The sequence below is a fragment of the Scyliorhinus torazame genome, chromosome 19 (assembly GCF_047496885.1).
Source record: "Scyliorhinus torazame isolate Kashiwa2021f chromosome 19, sScyTor2.1, whole genome shotgun sequence".
NCBI lineage: Eukaryota > Metazoa > Chordata > Chondrichthyes > Carcharhiniformes > Scyliorhinidae > Scyliorhinus > Scyliorhinus torazame.
Window position 1 is genome coordinate 110,148,402 of NC_092725.1, and position 26,028 is coordinate 110,174,429.

General features: G+C 47.2%; 1 long non-coding RNA gene across 1 annotated transcript in view; it reads left to right on the forward strand.

Annotated features, from left to right (window-relative positions):
* Positions 1 to 2,347: 2,347 nt before the first annotated feature.
* LOC140396420 (uncharacterized) overlaps positions 2,348 to 26,028 on the forward strand; it is an 86,673-nt gene continuing 62,992 nt past the window's right edge. Inside the window, exon 1 of the long non-coding RNA XR_011936528.1 lies at positions 2,348 to 2,473. This is a non-coding gene — a long non-coding RNA (uncharacterized lncRNA). The remainder of the gene's footprint in view (positions 2,474 to 26,028) is intronic.

Below are 26,028 nucleotides of genomic sequence, written 5' to 3' on the forward strand. Positions count from 1 at the left end.
ACAAGTGCCCACTTTACAAGTGAGCATCAGAACAAGCGGCCGGAGCAGGCCATTCAGCCTCTCGAGCACACTCCACCACTTAACAAGATTATGGCTGATCTGATAATAACCTCAAATCTGTATCCCGCCTACCCCAATCAGTACAGAATCAATACAAAAGCTGCTCCGATCTATTAACATCAATTCACATGCCGACACCTTCCGCTGGAACCAAAGTAAAATGTAAATCATTTCCATAACTGCAGGAGAAATATGTTTAAAGGGCAGGTTCTGAAGGATGATTGGACAAACTATTAGAGATTCTGGCGGACACAACATTTTGCCCATATACTCATTGTCCAAGGCGCCTGAACATGAAATGCATTTCTTCTCACCTGAAAAGGTGTGAGGGGAATGCAGTGCCAGTGAAGCAGGGGGAATGTAAAATAGTCAAGGGAGGGAGTGATGTTTATTGAGAATTGTTTGTACAGGTGCACATCAGATAAGGATTTTCTTCATTGGTTGGAAGTAAAATAAATATGCAGGAAAGAGGAACGTGCTTCTGAATTTAATTTTACAGCAGATGAAAGGACAGTTTTTATAAAACAATCAATGCTAAGTGCAGTGGAAATCGTTTCCCATCTACGATTCAATATACTCCTCCAGACAGTCAGACACTGGTAATGCCAATTCTCTATTTTTATGTATCTCGTCACTTTTGGCGATGGTTCATACTTCTACGATTACAATACTGGAACAACAGGACAAGTTAGTCAGGAAATGTTGTAGGGTGGTGGGTACCTATCAGTGGGTCTTAATAAATTATTCATAGTCTTACGTAGATTAACTGTATGTATTTATTAACTGCAGGAAGTAGGTACATAAGTACAGGAAAGGATTCAAGCTAGGAGCTGTCTCTCTGCTTGTGTGTGCACACAATTCTGTCCGACAATAAGCCGGCCTCTAGAAGTGGTTCATATGTTCTCTTACATTACTGTGTGGGCGGTACTAATCCCAGATTAACCCTATACATACTAGGCCCTTACACTACAGGAAGCAGATTGGTCTAACCCATTTTATTACAGATAATATTCTGAATATTAACCCCCCTCCTCCAAGACAGAAGGTGTAGGTTGGGTTACAGAGTGGAGTTAAAAAATTAAATATGGGAAATATATCCCCATGGTGTTACACATGTGCCCATTCCCACCTAAAAATGGAACACCAGTAAAAACTGGGAAATAAGAACACTGGTCCAAACTGTTTTTTCCTATTGGGTGGGATGGATATTGGGATAACTGAGGGGTCCTGCTGTGGAGAAGGAGAATATTTAATTAACTCATTTAAATCAGGTTCCTACAGTGCCAACAGAAGCCCAATGTAAAATTCACTGCCGCAGCATCTGCTTCCGACGGGTCAGGAAACTCGGCAGTGAAAGAGAGATCAAAGTTGCCCATTCATGAGGTAAGTCCCTTCCAGGCCCAATCACTCACCCATAACGCCGCACCCCCCACCACCCCACCCCTAGCCACAATGACGGACCTTTTCCCCATTCCCGATTACTGGGCACTGTCTTTGAGGATATTTGGCGACAGATTTCTACTGTGGGATTTTCCCACTATGGGACTGTCCATTTGACCGGCTGCCAGGCAGGAAATGGAACAATAAAATGATTGGGCATCAACCCCCTGGAAGGGCAGTGGAAGCAGATTCAATAAAATTTTCATGGGGGAAGTGGATGTGCACATTGAATGGAAATGATCTGCAGGGCTATAGCGACAGGGTGGAGATATAAAACTTAATGGACAGCTCTTTTTTAAAGAGCTAGCATGGACATGATGGGCCAAATGTTTTAATGGCTGCCTGTGCTGTATAATCAGTTATTGTCCATTTCCCTTACACAGGTTCTCTTCTAAAAGTTTTGACTCCTGTGTTGCTCCTTTATTTTGCTCTACTGGTCATAAACAATTGAGGGAATCTCAATTTAAGTTGCGCAGGGGTGGGAAAACCGTGTGATTGTGTGGAACACCAGTTTTACATCCTGCCCAATATTACTCTATAGACTTCAATGGGGAGTAAAATAAGGCAGGGTGTATAACCAGCTTTGTGACACCATCCTGTAGATGACCTGATAGGTGGTAGGTGGGTATAATTCGTGCCAAGTGTCAATAGTGTAGTTAACCACAGGAGGCACCAAATCCAGGCCCAAACAATGGATGGAATTTTGCCATAATCTGTCAGTATCAGGCTCTGACTGAAAACCGGCGTGTATCTTTCCAGATGCTCAGCTGAGTTTTCAGACCGGATTTTCTGGCACTTAGTGCACAGAAAAACTGGGGGCGTGGTTTGTGTGTCACCCTGGTGGGGTGGGGCCTGGTAGAACTGGCAAGGCCGTCGCCACAGAGATTGGGTGCCATCTTTAAAGGGTGCTCTGATCAACACTGGAATTTAACTCCCCCCACACCCATACAGACACAGAGGAGCACCCTAAGAGGTAAGTGGGGCGGGGAGGGCGCGGCGGGGGGGGGGGGGGGGGGGGGGGGGGGGCTGGTTCCAGAGGCCACGGTGGGAGTCAGTACAGGAATTGGGTTAAGTGCAGCCTAGGTGGGGTGTTGTTTGCCGAGGCCCGTTTTATTTGCTGGGTTGTTCTTGGCGCTGCAGGCTCCAAGAATCACCCCGCTGTATGCACCCAAAGCGGGACTCTGTTTTCTGGACGTTAAACCGGGCCCAGTAAGTCATTATTGTCGCCAGAACTGATTCTCACCCAGCTCCAATCTAGACCCCTAATAATAACTTTGAAGTATTCAAAAAATATATACATGGGATATCTGTCATTCATGGTGTGCCATGGCGTGGGAAAATAAATTAATTTGTGAATGTTTGCAGCACAGTCGAGGGAGTGACTGATAATAAAAGCTCAGAATGACTTGTTGCTGATCAGTTACAGGGATTAACCCAAAATTCTTACGCTGATGACCTTTAAATGATAATTAGATCCAAAGTTTGCTTTCTAATGATTTTTTGAAACTTGGATTTTAGTTTCCTGACTTAATTAATATTCATCATGGCCATCAGGGGTGGTGGGAGGGTTGGTTTCTGGCTAATGAAATTGAAAGCCTCAGTGTTAATTACATTCTCATATGCTAATGTAATTGATATGTATTTAAATAAGGACAAGCATCAAGCAGAATCATTCTCCTTGATGACAAAAAGGACCCTGCCAGCTCTCTGTGAATGAAATGGCAATCAACAGAACTATATCATGTGGAATGACCCAATTTAGTCCACAGATGCAAAGATGCTGCCTACTGCCATATAAACCATATCAAACCATCAACATACCAAAACTAATAAGGCTCCACTTCACTCAGAGGAAGGTGAGAATCCATGCAATTACTGCATTCAAATATCTGCTGGCTTTAGAAGCTTTCCAGCCTAATGTGGCAAATTATTCACATGTCACCTTGGCTCAGTTGACAACACTATTGCCTCTAGGCCAGAAGGCTGTAGGTTTCTACCACTCCTTCTAGGAAAGGGCACATAATCAAAGCTGACACTTCAGTGCCTTATTGAGAGAGTGCTGCATTGTTGAAGGTGTTGCCTATTGCAAGAGGATGTAAACATGATAATGATAAAGACATGGGGGGAGATGTAGAGTAAAGGTTAACATCAAAAGCACACATGGTGCTGATGTAATAATGATGTCAGATCACAGGACTGAGGGGTAAGCGAGGGGTGGGATTCTCCCATTCGGCGGGAGAGTGTCCACGCCGTCAGAAACACCGTCGTGTTTCACGATGGCATGAACGGGCCACTGGGAGTAGCAATTCTGGCCCCTACAGGGGGCCAGCACGGCACTGGAGCAGTTCACAGTGCTCCAGCCTCCCATCCCGGCATGAACTGTGCACCGCGGGATCCACGCATGCGCGGTTGCCTCCCTCAACGTGCTGGCCCCGACGCAACATGGTGCAGGAGTTCAGGGGCCGGCGCGCAAGAAAATAAGCCCGTGGAGCGAGAGGCCGGCCCACCGATTGGTGGGTCCCAATCGTGGGCCAGGCCCCATCGGAGGCCCCCCACAGGCCGCCCCCGCACACAGAGTTCCCATCAGCTGCAACCAGGTGTGAACGGCGCTGGTGGGACTCTGCCTTTTTAGAGCGGCCGCTCGGCCCATCCGGGCCAGAGAATCACGGCCCAGCCGCATACAGCGGCCCGCGACCAGCGCTCCGTGGAGAATCGTGTGCCAGCGTCAGGGCGGCGTGGCCCAGTTGCGGGGATCCTCCGGCCCGGTGCCCGAGCTGGGAGAATCCCACCCCTGATCTGGGAGAATCCCACCCCTGATCTGGAAGGAGAAACACAAAAGGTTCAATTGAGTAAACTCTTGTTTTAAATAGAGTATTAGTTTTTGACAAAGTAGAGAGAATAGACAATCCCCAAAACCCCAATCTACCACAGAACAAAACAGCTATCAGATAAAATGTAAAATCAAGGTCATCGCTATCCAAAAGAATGAACAAATTTGCCTTTAGACCATAAGGCCATCAGATATAGCAGCAAAATTAGGCCATTTGGCCCATCGAGTCCTCCACATTCGATCATGACTGATATGTTTCTCATCCCCATTCTCCTACCTTTTCCCCATAATCCCTGATCCCCTTTTTAAATCAAGAAATCCCCTCAAGAACACCAGATTTGTGCTTGAGGCGCTGTTACCTACAGAATTACAGATCATGAGCTAGGTGGAATTAACATAGAACATACAGTGCAGAAGGAGCCATTCGGCCCATTGAGTCTGCACCGACCCAATTAAGCCCTAACTTCCACCCTATCCCCGTAACCCAATCACCCCTCCTCACCTTTTTGGACACCAAGGGCAATTTAAGATGGCCAAACCACCTAACCTGCACTTCTTTGGGAGGAAACCGGGGCACCCAGAGGAAACCCACGCACACATGGGGAGAACGTGCAGACTCCTGACAGACAGTGACCCAGCAGGGAATCTGTAATAATCCACAGGAGGCAGGGGTTCCGTCACCACACCAGTATTTATTTGCAACAACTATATACAAGAGCAGCTCCAAACAGTGCTGCTAGCATTCCAGTCAACTTAAGACTGGTTCACAAAGCCTACACAGGTGCTTATATGGGCCCCCTCAATGAGCTATCATTAAGGGAGCTCATACTCCAATTGGCCAACCAATAATGCCAATTGGAGGTCATTACAGTATCGAACCTGGGACCCTGGCGCTGTGAAGCTACAATGCTATTCACTGTGCTAAAGTGCTGCCCGAGCACGGTAATAATTACTATTAGACAGAATAGTTATTTCTTAGAACATAACAACATAAGAACTAAGATCAGGAGTAAGCAATTTAACTACTGGAGCCTGCTCTCCCATTCAATATGATCATGACTAATCTCACCATGGCTGCAATTTCACCGTCCTGCCCATTCGCCATAACTCTTCAACCCATTACTAATTAAAAATCTGTCTAACTCCTCCTTAAATTTACTCACTGTTCCAGCATTCACCGCGCTCTGGGATCGCAAACTCTTGCTTTAAATAGAGAGTATTAGTTTGGTGTAGTGACCTGCATATCTGTGTGTATCTAAAGGGTGAATATACAGAAGTAACAGCTAGATAACCACTTGATGGCAGCACTAGAGATGGGTATAAAAGATAAACAAAAGGAGAGTTCCCGCCTCTTCGTGTTTGGAGTGACTAATGACCAGAGGTGGAGAGAAATAGCTTAGTGAGCATGTGCCGTTAATCATAGCTAATCTATAGTTTAGTTGTTGAAGAGAGAACAAACTCATAGTTAAATTGTTATCGTTACTCAATAGTATTTGTTTTATTTGAAAACTTCAAGTGTCACTGAACATTGAGTATATGACCATCTTGGCAGAAAGCAAATGAGTAATAAGATATTACGCAACGTGATATGACATTTGGGAGAAGTAGTTTCTCCTCATCTGTTTTAAATTTGCTACCCCTTATCCTGAGACTGATCTCTCGTTCTACATTACCTCACAAGAGGAAGCATCTGCTTCCCGTCTACTTTATCCATACCTTTTATCATCTTATATAACTCAGTTTTATCTCCCCTCATTCTTATACACTCTAGAGAGTCCAGGCCTAAACTGTTCAATCTCTCCTCATATGACAAACCCCTCGGGCTGGATTCTCTGCACCCCGATGCCGAAGTCGCGTTCGGCGACGGGACGGGGAGAATCCGTTTTCAAACAAACAAAGAATAAAGAAAAGTACAGCACAGGAACAGACCCTTCGGCCCTCCAAGCCCGTGCCGACCATGCTGCCTGCTTAAACTAACATCTTCTACACTTCCGAGGTTCGTATCCCTCTATTCCCATCCTATTCATGTATTTGTCAAGATGCCCCTTAAACATCACTATCGTCCCTGCTTCCACTACCTCCTCCGGTAGCGAGTTCCAGGCACCCACTACCCTCTGTGTAAAAAAACTTGCCTCGTACATCTACTCTAAACCTTGCCCCTCTCACCTTAAACCTATGCCCCCTAGTAATTGACCCCTCTACCCTGGGGAAAAGCCTCTGACTATCCACTCTGTCTATGCCCCTCATAATTTTGTAGACCTCTATCAGGTCGCCCCTCAACCTCCGTCGTTCCAGTGAGAACAAACCGAGTTTATTCACCCGCTCCTCATAGCTAATGCCCTCCATACCAGGCAACATTCTGGTAAATCTCTTCTGCACCCTCTCTAAAGCCTCCGCATCCTTCTGGTAGTGTGGCGACCAGAATTGAACACTATACTCCAAGTGTGGCCTAACTAAGGTTCTATACAGCAGCAACATGACTTGCCAATTCTTATACTCAATGCCCCGGCCAATGAAGGCAAGCATGCCGTATGCCTTCTTGACTACCTTCTCCACCTGTGTTGCCCCTTTCAGTGACCTGTGGACCTGTACTCCTAGATCTCTCTGACTTTCAATACTCTTGAGGGTTCTACCATACACTGTATATTCCCTACCTGCATTAGACCTTCCAAAATGCATTACCTCACATTTGTCCGGATTAAACACCATCTGCCATCTCTCCGCCAAGTCTCCAAACAATCTAAATCCTGCTGTATCCTCTGACAGTTGTCATCGCTATCCGCAATTCCACTGACCTTTGTGTCATCTGCATACTTACTAATCAGACCAGTTACATTTTCCTCCAAATCATTTATATATACTACAAACAGCAAAGAACCCAGCACTGATCCCTGTGGAACACCACTGGTCGCAGCCCTCCAATTAGAAAAGGATCCTTCCATTGCTACTGTCTGCCTTCTATGACCTAGCCAGTTCTGTATCCATCTTGCCAGCTCACCCCTGATCCCGTGTGACTTCGCCTTTTGTACCAGTCTGCCATGAGGGACCTTGTCAAAGGCCTTACTGAAGTCCACATAGACAACATCCACTGCCCTACCTGCATCAATTATCTTTGTGACCTCTTCGAAAAACTCTATCAAGTTAGTAAACTCTATCAAGTTTTCCCGCACAAAATCGGGAGTGGCACAGGTTCCGCTATTCTCCGTCCCCGGAAACGTATCCACCGCCTCAATCCATTGCCTGAGTCCCACCCCACTATTCTTGGGCCTGCCATTCGGGAAACTCGTGTGGCGGCTGCGGACTTAGCCTGGGGCTGCCACAGTTGGGGGAGGGACGATTAGAACGCAGTGGGGGGGCATCATTTGGGACTGAGGGCTATCTGCACGGGCAGTCCGGGTCGGGAGAGTAGCCGATGTGGGGCACTATTTCAGGGGTCCAGGTCCCCGGGCTGAGTCCGCCATGAAGCACGGCGTGGCCGCTCGAGGTGTGGGGGGCCGTATCAGCAGCTGGAGCTGCGCGACAGCTACCTGCTAGCCCCCTGCAACACGATGAATCTGTAGCCTTTTGACGCCAGTTTTCCTGGCGTAAAAGACCACAGTTTTCACGATGGCATGGGGGCTTAGCCCCAAAAATGGTGAATCCAGCCCCTCATCTCTGGAATCAATCTAGTGAACCTCCTCTGAACTGCCTCCAATGCCACTATATTTTTCCTCAAATAACGGGACCAAAACTGTGCACAATACTCCAGGTGCAGTTTCACCAATGCCTTGTACAGTTGCAACAACACTTCCTTATCTTTATATACAATTCCTTTAGCTATAAATGCCAACATTCCATATGCTTTCTTTCGGTAGCACAGTGGTTAGCACTGTTGCTTCACAGCTCCAGGGTCCCAGGGTCGATTCCCGCTTGCGTCACTATCTGTGCGGAATCTGCACGTTCTCCCAGTGTCTGCGTGAGTTTCCTCCGGGTGCTCCGGTTTCCTCCCACAAGTCCCGAAAGACGTGCTGTTAGGTGAATTGGACATTCTGAATTCCCCCTTGTGTACCGAAACAGGCGCCGTAATGTGGCGACTAGGGGCTTTTCACAGTAACCTCATTGCAGTGTTACTGTAAGACTACTTGTGACAATAAAGATTATTATATTATGTTACCTGCCGTATCTGCATGCTAGTTTTCTACGACTCATGCACGAGGACACCTAGATCCCTCTGCAGTCGAACACTACATGGCACTGCCAGTGTGCCCAGGTGGCACTGCTGTGGATTGGCCCTGCGGGTATCTTGCTCGTGTGAGGTCCTGTGCGGGGAGTCCTGAGGACCCTATTATAGGTGAGTTTGGGAGGGCCCGCGGTCACGTCAGGGAGTCCCTTTAGTTAGGGGACGCCTGTGGGGGTGGTTCCTTTAGTCAGGGGATCCCTGGGGGGGGGTTCCCTTTAGTTAGAGGATCCCTGTTAACAGGTCTCTGTGGGGGTCTCCCTCTTCATGGAGTCCCTGGGGGGGGGTCTCCCATTAATGGATCCCCTGGTGGGTGTCTCCCTAGTTAGGGAGTCCCGTGGGGGTGGGGATGGTGGCTGGTCGGGTCACCGCCCGTACTTGGGGAAGGGAGGCACCCAGACATCCGGAGGTGGGGGCTGCTTGCAGTACGGGGGGGGGGGGGGTCAGTGGGGAGCTGCTTTGCGATGGGGGGGGGGGGGGCTGGCCGCGGGACTTTGCTATTGGACCACCCCTTCAAAATGGCGGACCGATAGCGAGATTCCTTCTGTAATCTCTTGTATTCCTCTATATGAATAAATTTGCATGGCAAAAGATACGGAATTGCTTCCCAATTTACACTCCCAGGGGGAATCGGAAATCAGTTGCAGTTCAACTCCAGCGGGAGAACAAAATCTCCCAAGCAGAGAATCCACCCCCAAGGGGTCGTGCATTTAAAACTGAGCTGAGGTTAAAAAAATTCACTCAGAGGGTCAGGAGTCTTTCGAATTCTCTTCCTGAAAAAGTGGTGGAAGCTCAGTTTTAGAGTATTTTTAAGGCAGAGGTGAATAGATTCTTATGAAGCAAGGGGATGATAGGTTATCAGGGTTGGCGGGATGCAGATTTGAGGTCACTATCAGAAATGCCATGATCTTACTAAATGGCAGAGCAGGCTTGAAGGGCTGACCAGCCCAGTCATTCGTATATCCATGTACCAATAGACCTCACCAACACATTAAAAATCATTTCAACTGCGCTTCGAGGTTATTTTCTGCCTGCAGGATCTAGGAAAATTACTCCCAGGGTTGGCACCTCAGAAGTAATTCATTGGCAGGCGAAACATCCTGTGAACAAAGAAAAGGTATTGTTTGAATGTGTTCTCTTTCAAATCATCCGTGAAGCACATGAGTACTTTCTTTGCGCTAAAGACGTTATCTAAATCCAAGATGTTGTGATATAAGCACAAGCTTTTTCATCTTCAATGAGTGAGCAAACACAATGGCGCCCGATAACTCCTCATCCAAAAATGAACAAAATTTGAATGTAGCTGCCTCACAACATCGAATTTACAATAGGAAAATAAAAATGATTTGCTAGCAATCCCCTAATCTTGGAGTACAGATAGTAAATTTTTTGAGCTTCATTCTGGTGGTTTATGATTTTTGATTCTCCTGATTAAATGAATGCTATTCTAAAATTGCTTCTGGACACAGACTCTCCTTTACTTGTAATGGAGTCCACATTTATTTTCTACTTTTGATTATGAGTCACGTAGTTTTAGATTTCCTAAAAAGAAAATATAATGCAACAGCAGTGGAATATGGTCCCTCATAGAAAATCAGCAAATTGTCTGTTTTGTCCAATAGTTATGGGTAAACTGGAGCCCCCAACACTTTGTTAAGCCACACCTTTCACTAGAACGCTATTTTCATAAGCATCCAGGGGGAATATTATAATGAAGGTGTTCTATATGCCAAAACCCAAGTGAAGTCATTTGTGGCTTATATTGGCTTCGTCTGAATACAATTGTTCCCTTTATGAGTAAAGCATCAGGAAAGAATTGGGAATTGAAGTGTATTATAAAGATGATGCCGGTGTCAGCAAGGAGCTTCAGCCAATGACTGCCACATAGGTCTTACAGGTCAACTAAGTTACGTGCTTAGGTGCTTAGGCTGGATACAGGTTCATGCAGATGAACTTAGTAGCACTGGCACTCTTTTTCTATTATTGTTTTTTAAGTGCCCAATTCTTTTTTTCCAATTAAGGAGCAATTTAATGGCTAATCCACCTACCCTGCACATCTTTTGGGTTGTGGGGGTGAGACCCACGCAGACACGGGGAGAATGTGCAAACTCCACATGGACAGTGACCCGGGGTAGGATTGAACCTGCAGTGCTAACCACTCTTGTCTTGTTCTATTGAAAAAATTTACACTGTTGCATCAGGATATTTACCAACATGGGAGCAGCCACAAGATGTTCTAAATGGCAATCCATATTTCGAATCATAGAATGCCTACAGTGCAGAAGAAGGCCATTCGGCCCATCAAGTCTGCACCGACCCTTGGAAAGGACACTCTCCCCTGCCCTATTCCCGTAATCCCATCTAATCTATGGACGCTAAGGTGCAATTTAGTATGGTCAATCCACCTTATCTGCACATCTTAGGACTGTGGGAGGAAACCGGAGCACACGGAGGAAACCTACACAGACACTGGGAGAATTTTTAAAAGATGAATGGTGTAAATCCATGCCTTAGCATAGGATTTTTAAAACACGACCCATGGGTGGATCGTGGGTAGAGTGTTGGTAGAGTCATGGAACGATCGGTCGAGGCGTTCCCGCCCAACAGTCGTGCCCAACTTTTAAGAATCCCGGCCGTAACCTGCTTTTTTGGTGAGAATTTTTTAAAAATGTGAATGATGCAGGCTTCCCAACAGAAACGCCGCAAGTATACAAGTATACAAAATACAAATATATAAAACAAAAAAGAGTTGCTAAGGTAAATATTGGCCCTTTAGAGGGTGAGAAGGGTGATTTAATAATGGGAGATGAGGAAATGGCTGAGGAACTGAACAGGTTTTTTGGGTCGGTCTTCACAGTGGAAGACACAAATAACATGCCAGTGACTGATGGAAATTAGGCTATGACAGGTGAGGACCTTGAGAGGATTGTTATCACGAAGGAGGTAGTGATGGGCATGCTAATGGGGCTAAAGGTAGACAAGTCTCCTGGCCCTGATGGAATGCATCCCAGAGTGCTAAAAGAGATGGCTAGGGAAATTGCAAATGCACTAGTGATAATTTACCAAAATTCACTGGACTCTGGGGTGGCCCCGGCGGATTGGAAATTAGCAAACGTGACACCGCTGTTTAAAAAAGGAGGTAGGCAGAAAGCGGGCAATTGTAGGACAGTGAGCTTAACTTCGGTAGTAGGGAAGATGCTGGAATCTATCATCAAGGAAGAAATAGCGAGGCATCTGGATGGAAATTGTCCCATTGGGCAGACGCAGCATGGGCTCATAAAGGGCAGGTCGTGCCTAACTAATTTAGTGGAATTTTATGAGGACATTACCAGTGCAGTAGATAACGGGGAACCAATGGATGTGGTATATCTGGATTTCCAGAAAGCCTTTGACAAGGTGCCACACAAAATGTTGCTGCATAAGATAAAGATGCATGGCATTAAGGGTAAAGTAATAGCATGGATAGAGGATTGGTTAATTAATAGAAAGCAAAGAGTGGGGATTAATAGGTGTTTCTCTGGTTTGCAATCAGTAGCTAGTGGTGTCCCTCAGGGATCAGTGTTGGGCCCACAATTGTTCACAATTTACATAGATGATTTGGAGTTGGGGACCAAAGGCAATGTGTCCAAGTTTGCAGGCGACACTAAGATGAGTGGTTAAGCAAAAAGTGCAGAGGATACTGGAAGTCTGCAGAGTTAAATGAATGGGCTAGGGTCTGGCAGATGGAATACAATGTTGACAAATGTGAGGTTATCCATTTTGGTAGGAATAACAGCAAAAGGGATTATTATTTAAATGATAAAATATTAAAACATGCTGTTGTGCAGAGAGACCTGGGTGTGCTAGTGCATGAGTCCCAAAAAGTTGGTTTACAGGTGCAACAGGTAATTAAGAAGGCAAATGGAATTTTGTCCTTCATTGCTAGAGGGATGGAGTTTAAGACTAGGGAGGTTATGCTGCAATTGTATAAGGTGTTAGTGAGGCCACACCTGGAGTATTGGTCTCCTTACCTGAGAAAAGGCGTACTGGTGCTGGAGGGTGTGCAGAGGAGATTCACTAGGTTAATCCCAGAGCTGAAGGGGTTGGATTACGAGGAGAGGTTGAGTAGACTGGGACTGTACTACTTGGAATTTAGAAGGATGAGGGGGGATCTTATAGAAACATATAAAATTATGAAGGGAATAAATAGGATAGATGCGGGCAGGTTGTTTCCACTGGCGGGTGAAAGCAGAACTAGGGGGCACAGTTTCAAAATAAAGGGAAGTAGATTTAGGACTGAGTTTAGGAGGAACCTCTTCACCCAAAGGGTTGCAAATCTATGGTATTCCTTGCCCAGTGAAGCAGTTGAGGCTCCTTCATTAAATGTTTTTAAGATAAAGATAGATCGTTTTTTTGAAGAATCAAGGGATTAAGGATTATGGTGTTCGGGCCGGAAAGTGGAGCTGAGTCCACAAAAGATCAGCCATGATCTCATTGAATGGCGGAGCAGGCTCGAGGGGCCAGATGGCCTATTACTGCTCCTAGTTCTTATGTTAAGAGAGCAGGCCACGCGCCCAACACGTACACCAAAATCATGTGCCCTGTACATCCGTGCTTTTTGCGCAAAATCAGAGAGGAGAGATTCTTCCATTTTCTATCTGCCAGCAACAGGACTGTGAATGTGCTGGAGAGAGCTGCTCAGGAGACTGTGTGGCAGGACAATGCAGTGCTAGTGTGAGCTGCTCAGGAGACTGTGTGGCAGGACAATGCAGCGCTAGTGTGAGCTGCTCAGGAGACTGTGTGGCAGGACAATGCAGTGCTAGTGTGAGCTGCTCAGGAAAGTCCATGGCAGGACTAAGCAGTGCGAGTGTGTCTGCATACAGAGGTCCAGGGTCTCTGGTGGGCATCCCATTAAGAAGATACTGAAATCAGCAACAAAGCAGTATATATGACTTCTTGAGATATGGCTTTATTAAATTAGACAATGCAAATCAGGATGCAAAGTCCCTGTGTGTTATATGCAGGGAAGTACAGGTAAATGGAGGTTTAAAACCCTCAAAACCCCAAAGGCATTTGAAGACTCCGCATGGCGAGTTCGAGGACAAATCTCTTGATTTTTTCAAAGGATGCAACGAGAACTTAAATCATCAGCTGAAGTGCTTGGCAGAAATATAACAGAATGACAAAGCAGAATGACAAAGCAAGTGAAATTGTAAGGACCACGCAGGCTCACCTGTCGCTTTAAGGTGAGCGAAAATAGTGTGTCATGAAGGTCGGTCGCGTGGGTCACGAAGATCGGCCATCGTGGGTCGCAAGGATTGGCCAGCGTGAGTCAAAAAGGTTCGGCTGGTTGGTAAAAGTGGGTCCCAGGCGGTGTTGTTGAGGATGTTCAATGAGGCAAGGGAACGAGGATGCTGCCCCCGACGATGTCACAGGCAACGATTTTGCTGATTCTTAAGCGGGACAAGAACCCGGAGCTGTGTGGTTCCTACACGCCGATCTCCCTGTTGAATGGAGATGCCAAGTTGCTGGCCAAAATCTTGTCCTCCAGGATCGAGATTGTGTTCCGGACATTATTGGGGAGGACCAGATGGGGTTTGTTAAGGGCAGGCAGTTGGTGGCCAATGTAAGAAGGCTGTTAAATGTGATCATGATGCCCCCGGAAGGTAGGGAGGTGGAGGTAGTAATCGCAATGGATGCAGAAAAGCTTTTGATCGGGTAGAATGGGATTATCTGTGGGAGATACTGGGACGGTTCGGATTTGGGCGGGGCTTTATTGATTGGGTCAAGTTGCTGTATCAGGCTCCTATGGGAAGTGTGCGGACGAATAGGATAACATCGGACTATTTTAGACTGCACTGGGGGATGTGACAGGGATGCCCCTCTCCCCACTGTTGTTTGCGCTGGCTATAGAGCCGTTGGCAATTGCACTGAGAGCCTCGAGGGCTGGAGAGGACTGGTCTGGGAAGGGGGGGGGGAGTGGGGGGGGGGGGGGGGGGCGCGGGGGGGGGGGGGGGGAGCACAGGGTTTCGCTCTATGCGGATGACCTGCTTCTGTACGTTCGGACCCAATAGAGGGGATGGAACAAATCATGAGGATTCTAGGGGAATTTGGCTGGTGTTTGTGGTCCAGGAGATGTTTGTGATCCAGGAGAGGGGACAGGAGAAGCGACTGGGAGCGCTGCCGTTTAGGTTAGTAGAGGGAAGCTTTCGGTATCTAGGCATCCAAGTGGCGTGGGAATGGGACCGGCTGCATAAATTGAATCTGGCCCGGCTAGTAGACCAAATGAAGGACGATTTTCGGAGATGGGACATGCTTCCGTTGTCTCTGGCTGGGAGGGTGCAAACGGTGAAGATGACGGTCCTCCCGAGATTCTTATTTGTATTTCAGTGTCCCCCCATCTTTATTTTTCGGTCCTTTTTTAAGCGGGTCAACAGAGGGATCACGGGCTTCGTCTGGGCGGGCAAGACCCCGCGAGTAAGGAAGGTAATGCTTGAGCGGAGTCGGGGAGAGGACGATCTGGCTATTACTGGGCGGCTAATATAGCCATGATCAGGAAGTGGGTGGTCGGGGAGGGGTCGGCATGGGTGCGTATGGAGACGGCTTCATGTAAGGGCACCGGTCTGGGGGCGTTGGTAACTGCGCCTCTGCCGTTCCCGCCAGCAATGTACTCCACCAGTCCAGTGGTGGTGCCGGCCCTGAGAGTTTGGGCCAATGGAGCAGGCATGTGGGAGCATCGGTCTGGGCCTCAATCTGTGATAATCACCGGTTTGCCCCGGGGAGTATAGACGGGGGGGTTCCGGTTATGGCGGATAGTGGGGATTGAGAGGATGGGGGATATGTTCATAGAGGGGAGCTTTCCGAGTATGAGGGCGCTGGAGGAGATTTTTGGGTTGGCGAGGGGAAACTAATTCAGGTATCTGCAGGTGCGGGACTTCCTTCGTAAACAGGTGTCAACCTTCCCGCTCCTACCACTAAGGGGGATTCAGGACAGGGTAATTTCCAGACGGTGGGTAGGAGAAGGGAGCATCTCGGACATTGATAAGGAGCTTATGGGGTCGGAGGAGACGCAGACCGAGGAGTTGAAGCGCAAATGGGAGGAGGAGCTGGGAGGGGAGATATAGGATGGTCTATGGGCAGACACGTTGAGTAGAGTCAACGCGTTCGCAACATGTGCCAGGCTCAGCCTGAAACAATTTAAGGTTGTTCATCGGGCTCACGTGACAGTGGCCCGGATGAGCAGATTCTTTGGGGTGGAGGACAGGTGCGCAAAATGTTCGGGAGGACCGGCGAACCATGTCCACATGTTTTGGACATGTCCAAAGCTTAGGGGATTATGGCAGGGGTTTGCGGACGTCATGTCCACGGTGTTAAAAAGAAGGGTGGGGCTGAGTCCAGAGGTGGCGATTTTCAGGGTGTCAAAAGACCCGGGAATCCAGGAGGAGAAAGAGGCGGATGTTCTGGCCTTTGCTTCCCTGGTAGCCAGAGACGGATACTATTAGCATGGAGGGACTCAAAGCCCCAAAGTCGGAGACCTGGCTATCGGACATGGCTGGCTTTCTCTGTTTGGAGAAAATCAAGTTCACCTTGAGAGGGTCACTGTTAAGGTTCACCCAGAGGTGGCAACCGTTCGTCGACTTTTTGCGGAAAATTAATCGTCAGCAGACGGGAGGGGGGGGGGAGGGGGGGGGGGTAGTAGTGTAGATTAGAGTAGGTGGTCAATAAGGGTGGGACCTCTACGAAAGGTAAATGGCTTTTGCACTATGTTTATGGTTTCATGTATATTGTTTATTTTGTTGTTGTTACGATACCAAAAATACCTCAATAAAATGTTTGTTTAAAAAAAAGTGGGTCCCAGGAAAAAAAGTTTGAAAACACTACCCAAGCATATACACAATGGTAAGTGGCGTCTACCATGTGAAGAAAGAATTGCATTCATATAGCTTATTTTATGAGTTAGAAACAGGAAAGGAGAGGTCACCCTGTTGGGAGTTTTTTATAGGCCTCCTAATAGTTCTAGGGATGTAGAGGAAAGGATGGCGAAGATGATTCTGGATAAGAGCGTAAGTAACAGGGTAGTTATTATGGGAGACTTTAACTTTCCAAATATTGACTGGAAAAGATATAGTTCGAGTACAATAGATGGGTCGGTTTTGTACAGTGTGTGCAGGAGGGTTTCCTGAAACAATATGTTGACAGGCCAACAAGAGGCGAGGCCACGTTGGATTTGGTTTTGGGTAATGAACCAGGCCAGGTGTTGGATTTGGAGGTAGGAGAGCACTTTGGGGACAGTGACCACAATTCGGTGACGTTTACGTTAATGATGGAAAGGGATAAGTATTCACCGCAGGGCAAGAGTTATAGCTGGGGGAAGGGCAATTATGATGCCATTAGACGAGACTTGGGGGGATAAGGTGGAGAAGTAGGCTGCAAGTGTTGGGCACACTGGATAAATGGGGCTTGTTCAAGGATCAGCTACTGCGTGTTCTTGATAAGTATGTACCGGTCAGGCAGGGAGGAAGGCGTCGAGCGAGGGAACCGTGGTTTACCAAGGAAGTGGAATCTCTTGTTAAGAGGAAGAAGGAGGCCTATGTGAAGATGAGGTGTGAAGTTTCAGTTGGGGCGATGGATAGTTACAAGGTAGCGAGGAAGGATCTAAAGAGAGAGCTAAGACGAGCAAGGAGGGGACATGAGAAGTATTTGGCAGGAAGGATCAAGGAAAACCCAAAAGCTTTCTATAGGTATGTCAGGAATAAGCGAATGACTAGGGACAGAGTAGGACCAGTCAAGGACAGGGATGGGAAATTGTGTGTGGAGTCTGAAGAGATAGGCGAGATACTAAATGAATATTTTTCGTCAGTATTCACTCAGGAAAAAGATAATGTTGTGGAGGAGAATGCTGAGCCCCAGGCTAATAGAATAGATGGCATTGAGGTACGTAGGGAAGAGGTGTTGGCAATTCTGGACAGGCTTAAAATAGATAAGTCCCCGGGACCTGAATGGATTTATCCTAGGATTCTCTGGGAGGCCAGGGAAGAGATTGCTGGACCTTTGGCTTTGATTTTTATGTCATCATTGGCTACAGGAATAGTGCCAGAGGACTGGAGGACAGCAAATGTGGTCCCTTTGTTCAAAAAGGGGAGCAGAGACAACCCCGGCAACTATAGACCGGTGAGCCTCACGTCTGTAGTGGGTAAAGTCTTGGAGGGGATTATAAGAGACAAGATTTATAATCATCTAGATAGGAATAATATGATCAGGGATAGTCAGCATGGCTTTGTGAAGGGTAGGTCATGCCTCACAAACCTTATTGAGTTCTTTGAGAAGGTGACTGAACAGGTAGATGAGGGTAGAGCAGTTGATGTGGTGTATATGGATTTCAGCAAAGCGCTTGATAAGGTTCCCCACGGTAGGCTATTGCAGAAAATACGGAGGCTGGGGATTGAGGGTGATTTAGAGATGTGGATCAGAAATTGGCTAGCTGAAAGAAGACAGAGGGTGGTGGTTGATGGGAAATGTTCAGAATGGAGTACAGTCACAAGTGGAGTACCACAAGGATCTGTTCTGGGGCCGTTGCTATTTGTCATTTTTATCAATGACCTAGAGGAAGGCGCAGAAGTGTGGGTGAGTAAATTTGCAGACGATACTAAAGTCGATGAGTTTTGTTGTCGATAGTGTGGAAGGATGTAGCAGGTTACAGAGGGATACAGATAAGCTGCAGAGCTGGGCTGAGAGGTGGCAAATGGAGTTTAATGTAGAGAAGTGTGAGGTGATTCACTTTGGAAGGAATAACAGGAATGCGGAATACTTGGCTAATGGTAAAGTTCTTGAAAGTGTGGATGAGCAGAGGGATCTAGGTGTCCATGTACATAGATCCCTGAAAGTTGCCACCCAGGTTGATAGGGTTGTGAAGAAGACCTATGGAGTGTTGGCCTTTATTGGTAGAGGGATTGAGTTCCGGAGTCGGGAGGTCATGTTGCAGCTGTACAGAACTCTGGTACGGCCGCATTTGGAGTATTGCGTACAGTTCTGGTCACCGCATTATAGGAAGGACGTGGAGGCTTTGGAGCGGGTGCAGACGAGATTTACCAGGATGTTGCCTGGTATGGAGGGAAAATCTTATGAGGAAAGGCTGATGGACTTGAGGTTGTTTTCGTTGGAGAGAAGAAGGTTAAGAGGAGACTTAATAGAGGCATACAAAATGATCAGGGGGTTGGATAGGGTGGACAGTGAGAGCCTTCTCCCGCGGATGGAAATGGCTGGCACGAGGGGACATAACTTTAAACTGAGGGGTAATAGATATAGGACAGAGATCAGAGGTAGGTTCTTTACGCAAAGAGTAGTGAGGCCGTGGAATGCCCTACCTGCTACAGTAGTGAACTCGCCAACATTGAGGGCATTTAAAAGCTTATTGGATAAACATATGGATGATAATGGCATAGTGTAGGTTAGATGGCTTTTGTTTCGGTGCAACATCATGGGCCGAAGGGCCTGTACTGCGCTGTATTGTTCTATGTTCTATGTTCTATGACTTCAGGATATCACAAAGCGCTTCACAGCCAATTAAGTGCTTTTGAAGTAGAGTCACTGGCAAATAGGAAATGCGACTGCCAATTTGCACACGGCAAGTTCCCATATACAGCAGTGTGATAATTACCAGGTTAACTGCTTTTGTCATGTTCGCTGTGGAATAATTATTGGCCAGGACACTGAGGAGAACTCTTCTGTTTTTCTTAGAAATAGTGCGATGGGACCTTTTACTTTGTTGAACATTGTACCCGAAAGGCAGTTCTTCCAATTGTGCAGCTCTGGAGTGTTAGCCTCGAGTTTTGTGCTCAGATCCTGGAATAGGATTTGGACGCACAATCCCTGGAATACTCCGAATAGCTTTGGGCCTCTTGTCAAAAGAAACATATTGAAGACAGACCAGAGAAGATTCATTAGGCTGATCCCAGGTAATGAAGGATTTTCTTATGAGGAGAGGTTAAATTGGGCCTGTATTCACTGGAGTTAGATGCTGGGAGGTTGTTTCCTCTTGTGGCAGAGTCTAAGGTCAGAGGGCATAATTCCAGGGTAAGGGGTCACCCATTTAAGATGAGGGTGAGGAGGAATTTTGTCTCTCACAGGGTAGTTAATCTGCAGAATTCTTTACTGCAGAGGGCAACAGATGCTGCGATGTTAAGTATGTCAAAGGCTGAAATAGACAGATTTTAATTAGTAAGGGAATTCAGGGTTATGGGGATAAGGCGGAACAGTGAAGTTGAGGATTTTTGTATCAGCTCAGTCATGACCTCATTCAATGGTGGAGGAGATTTGATGGGTTGAATGGCCTACTTCTGCTCCTATGTTTTATGGTATAGCGGTCTTAATCCACTACCAATTAAACTATACCTAATAAACATACATTCTGAACACTGGTACATGGTGGTAGTGTATGGACTGCTCCTCACACAGGGATAGATTTTTTTATTTCAGCACTGATGGTGGCAGCTTTGCGTATCCAGAAAATTACAGGTAGCATTTCTGCGGTTTTCCAAATATCTTTATCGTGTTCGAGGTTCGGCCACTGCCTCTGTGTACTCAGAAAACCTCCCCCCCCCCCCCCCCCCCCCCCCCCCGTATCCTTGAGCAAATGATCCTCTTTTGAATGCCATCACTCACCAGCAATCACATTGAAATGGAACCTATTCAGGCGATTTTGCAACTTGCGTTTGGAGAACTTGAATTATGCAGATTGCTTACAAATAATTCTGACTTCATCTTAACACTGCTTCTTCCTGACAAGGATAGAGGCAAAAGCAATGGTACAGAATAAGAGTTTGACACTGCTTGTGCAGGTTCGGTGGATTGGCCATGATAAATTGCCCTTAGTGTTGGGTGGGGTTCCTGGGTTATGGGGATAGGGTGGAGGTGTTGACCTTGGGTAGGGTGTTCTTTCCAAGAGCCGGTGCAGACTCGATGGGCCGAATGGCCACCTTCTGCACTGTAAATTCTATGATTCTATGATTCTGCTTGTAAGCCAAGGTGTAATTCACCATCTTTGCACCATAAAATGTTTTCTGGCTTCAATTTTGGCTGTCTTCTCTTACCATTAATGATGGGTATGGAACTCAAATTGCTGTTGATCACCTTATTGTCCCGTTAAGAATGGCAATGTGGTTGCCTCTGTTTTAGTAGGACCATTCTCCCCCGTGCACCCAGCAGTGACAGAAACGCCCACTTGTTTCCGGTGATAACCACGTTTAATATGGAAATTCAAGTGCGCTGCTATAAATAGACTTTAATTTACATTTTAGATCAGAACTGAGTCGTGTGAACTGAAGAGTCCCACTAGAGGTAAATGGTTCTCCGGAACCCACAAAATTTATCTGGCACCCAGTTCCCAGGGACTCCCATCCTCCATGATTGTGACATTCCCACCCCACTATAACTTACCACTTAGCTTGCCACTGGCAGACCCAACCTGCATTTGTGATGCCAAGGCATACAAGGCTATGGGCCAAGTCCTGTAAAATGGAATTAAAAATGCTGAGGTGGTTGTTTTTGACGGGCGCGGACGAGATGGGCCAAAGAGCCTTTTCTGTGCTGTAGACTCCTATGGCTCTAGAGGCCTAAACCTGGAACGTTGTTCTGTGTCCCCACAGCTCACCTTCCAGATTTAACCAAGACTTGAAATTGAAGAAGGCCTCTTTGTTGGTCACATGGCACAGCCATTAAGCATGCAATTCTTTGCACCGATGGGTAGGTATTATTTCTCGGGCACGCTGCACTGTCAGAACCTGGCCTCTCAGGTGGATATATTTCAAAGAAAAGCACGAGAATTGACTTTGGTGTCAATATTCCTTTCTGAATGAATATTATTAAAATCAGATCATCTGTCTAATATCACACTGCTAATGGTGGGACATTGCTGTCTACAAATTGGCTACTGTGTTTCTACATTACAACAACAGTTACACTTCTAAAGTACCTCATTGGTTGTGAAGTGCTTTGAGACATCAGGGTTGGATTCTCCGCAACCCGACGGCGCAATTGCGTCCGGCGCTGGGGTGGAGAATCCATTTCCGCGCACGGAATTGGGACCTGTCCCAGTTTCCTGATTCTCCGGGCCTCGAAAAGCGGCATGCTCTCTGAGTACGCCGCGCTGCATATCCCCTACCTGCGGCCATTGATGGAGGCCCGCCCTGCTATTCTCCGCCCCCAACTGGTTGAAGTCCCGATGGCGTGGAACTAACATGGGGCGAAATTCTCCGGAAACTGCGCAATGTCCGCCGACTGGCGCCCAAAACGGCGCCAATCAGACGGGCATCGCGCCGCCCCAAAGGTGCGGAATGCTCCGCATCTTTGGGGGCCGAGCCCCAACATTGAGGGGCTAGGCCGACGCCGGAGGAATTTCCGCCATGCCAGCTGGCGGAAACGGCCTTTGTTGCCCCGCCAGCTGGCGCGGAAATGACATTCGGGGCGGCGCATGCACAGGAGCGTCAGCGGCCGCTGACAGTTTCCCACGCATGCGCAGTGGAGGGAGTCTCTTCCGCCTCCGCCATGGTGGAGACCGTGGCGGAGGCGGAAGGGAAAGAGTGCCCCCACGGCGCAGGCCCGTCCCCGGATCGGTGGGCCCCGATCGCGGGCCAGGCCACCGTGGGGGCACCCCCTGGGGTCAGATCGCCCCACGCCCCCCCCAGGACCCCGGAGCCCGCTCACGCCGCCTTGTCCCGCCGTTCAAAAGGTGGTTTAATCCACGACGGCGGGACAGGCAATTTATTGGCGGGACTTCGGCCCATCCGGGCCGGAGAATCGAGCGGGGGGGGCCCGCCAACCGGCGCGGCCCGATTCCCGCCCCCGCCGAATATCCGGTACCGGAGACTTCGGCAACAGGCGGGGGCGGGATTCACAGCAGCCCTCAGCGATTCTCCAACCCGGCGGGGGTTCGGAGAATGACGCCCATGGTCCGAGCTGTTTGGGATTCTCGTGTGGCGGCTGCGGACTCAGTCCACGGCCGCCATGGTCGGGGTCGGGCTGATCGGATAGGCATCAACAGGATTGGACAATGTTTGGGCGGGCGGTCCGAGTCGGGCGCGCGGCCGATCGGGGGCACTATTTGGGAGGTCCAGCTCCGCGGTCTGAGTCCCCCATGGAGCACGGCGCGGCCGCTGAAGGCTGCTGCCATGCACATGCGCGGCTTCTGACCCGGAAGTGCGGGATTCCGTTTTTCTGGCGTGGGGACATAGTCTCAAAAACAGAGAACCCAGCCCCTGGTGTTGTGCATAAATCTATTTAAATGCATGTGGCTGAACCATATGTGAATGGAATGAGCTAAATGGATTGTTTGAACTTTTCTTGGTCCTTTTTCTTCTGTTTGTATGTAAAAGGTTAATAGGTGTAGCCAAGTACTCAGAACAGTACAAATGTTGCAAATATGTCAATAGCCTGTAATATGTTGGAACTGCTAAATTGCATGACAGTAAGGGAATGCAAACCAACTGTTTAGAATAACAGATATCCAGGAAATATCTCATAACAGTTGAGAAAGTGATAGTCGAACAGTTCAAGCTCCAAGGCAACAATGACATTATCTCAACATCAGAGCCTTCCGCAGAGTCTGTTAAGTTATAAAAATAATGTCTGCTGTCTGTTCCAGTTAGAAATAGATAATATTAGTTTAGCAATATACATGACATCTTTTGAAAGCACTGTCTGCTCTCATTTATCTTGGGTATGATGTCCTGTCTCAATTGTTGTTCACTGTAAACACTAGAATGTTTAAGGACAAATTGTCCAATTGCCTTTTGAAACCACTATCTTGCAAAAGTGCCTCTAGGTCAATGTGAAGTCCAGCTTCTGTCACTAAACATTGCGAGGGTAATTTTGAATTTGTATGAAAGTGTGTTGCGGCTGATGTCAATAATCAAAAGCTGTTCCAATGGGGCACTCCATGGACCCAAACATGGACCAAAGAGCTAAGTTTCAGATGTGTGAAAATGACTAAGGCAAAGTTTGACCAAATGTGACACCAAGGAACCCTAGTAAAACTGGTCAGTGGGAATCGTGCCATGTCTTTCCAGTAGCTGGAGGCAAACCCAGCCCAAAGGAATGTGGTCTTGGGTTTTGGAGGCCAATCCTCTCCGCCCCTGTATGTTGCTGTAGGAGTTGCTCAGGGCAGTGTCCTCAGCTCAACCATTTGCAGCTGCTTCATCCAACGACCTTCCCATCATCATTAAGTCAGGCATGGCGATATTCAGTGATGATTACACAGTGGCCAGTTCCATTCCTAACTCCTCAGACATGGAAACAGTACATGTCCACATGCAGCAAGACTGAGATGACATCGAGGCTTAAACTGATAAATGGCAAGTAACTTTTGCGCCACCAGGCAATAATCATCTCAAACAAGAGAGAAACCATAACCATATTGTTTTGACATTCAGCGACATTGCCATTGCTCAACCTCCGACCATCAATATATTGGGAGATCAGCATCGACCAAAAGCAGGTCAGAGGGTGTTCTTATTCCTTAGTGAGTGACTCACCTCCTGACTCCCCAAAGTTCTCCACCTCCTTCAAGTCAGAAGGCAAGTGTAATTGGAATATTCTCCACTTTCCTGGATGGTTGGAACTTCTACAGTGCACAAGATCGTCAACACTATCCAAACAAAACAGTCACTGCAGCAACTCATCAAGGCTTCTTCAATGGCACCTTCATTGGGAACAACAGGGGCAGAAGATGCATGGGAACGTCACCACCTCCAGCTTTTCCTTTGAGCCACTTACCATCCTGATTTGAAGATATATTATCCTTCCTTCATTGTTGCTGTGTCAAAATCCTTGAACTCCCTATCTAATAGCACTGTGGGCGTATCTTCACCATATGGCATGAAACAGTTCTAAAAGGTGACTGGCCTTCACCAACAAGGATGTGCAATAACATCCATTTTACGAGGAAATCCTGTACAGTAAATACTGGGGTTATTGTAAATCAATCCAAAGATATGCAGGTCAAGTGCATTGGCCATGCTAAATTGCCCCTTAATGTCGAAAGATGTGCAGGTTATGTTGGCTGGTCATGCTAAAATTGCCCCTTTGTGTCCAGGGGTGTGCAGATTAGTTGGGGTTGTGGGGATAGGGTGGGGAGGGTCGGTGCAGACTTGATGGGTCGAATGGCCTCCTTCTGCACTGTAGGGATTCTCTGATTCCATGGAGAATAGTTGCACTTTCTGTTCCATGGCTCTAGCATTATTTTCAATGAGCACATGCACTTTTTTATAAAGAATAAACTGCACCATCGGAATCATATCACTGCTGCAAAGAGAGAAACATGATCTTGGGTCTGATGGATGATTCTACTGTCAAGCAGCTTCATGACTTGGCACATGCATTGCTTATAGGATCTTCTATAATTTCTTCACACAAGCTGAAGAGAGGACACATAAGGCACAATAGGTGACCTATTGGTAGTCCCATAGCTCTCACACAGATTATGTTGCAGGAAGCCACTGGCAGCCAACAATGTGCCCTTCCCATTGTGCAGACTAAGATGTGCGCTGGCATGACCATATTGCATGCTGTTATCCAAATTGGCATGATTAGAGCTGGCAAAGCATGCTGACGTGCTCATCAATCTGCTCCCTTCACTGGTGCAAGACCATAAAGCTTCCTTCCAACAGTGTCTGGTTGCTGCTTTTAGAGTTTCATTGAGTCTCCCGAATGCCAGTTGGCTGGGCCTGTGGGCCAGCATCCAGCTCTGATGTTGGTGACGCGCCATCCATTTCAGAGCAGTCGCTTCTGCAAGATCAGCTCAACACTGGCTCCTCCCAAAGCTCGGCAGACAGTCCCTCAAAACATGAATGAGCAGAGCGCCTGTTTGGCTGAAATTCATTTAAGCATAGATAACATATGAGTGCAGAATACTGTGTAGAATTGATTAATATTAATGCCAATGGATTGATTGATTGATTGATTGATATTTATTGCCACATGCACAGAAGTACAGTGAAAAGTATTTTCTGCAGCCAAGGGAACGTACACAGTACTTACGTTGTAGACAAAAGAAGACAATCTTGGACTATTTCCCAGTTAAAAATCAGAGAATCATATCCTGGACTTAGGTGACAATTAATCTTGGAAACTTCACATGAATGACAACAATTATGTATGTTAATATGTATCATAACTTTTTATGTCCAATGTTCATACATTGAGATGTAGAAATCTGCCTTGGGAATTATTGAGTGGCCGCCTGTTATACACCACATCTGACATTCAAGTTCCATTGATGAAAGACCACCCATTTCACACGAGCGTGCAAGGTACATATCTATTCCATGATGTTCCATTTAGCCTGCTACAAATTATCCTACACAGGCAATCCGACTAAAAGTAATTAAGACCCTATTTTGCCACGATTAGGACATCAGCTTTGATCGAAACTATTTAACTCTTGTCAGATATTAGGGCATCAGGGCAGTGGAAAACGGAATTAGCGCTGCCGGAGCACATTTAAAATAAA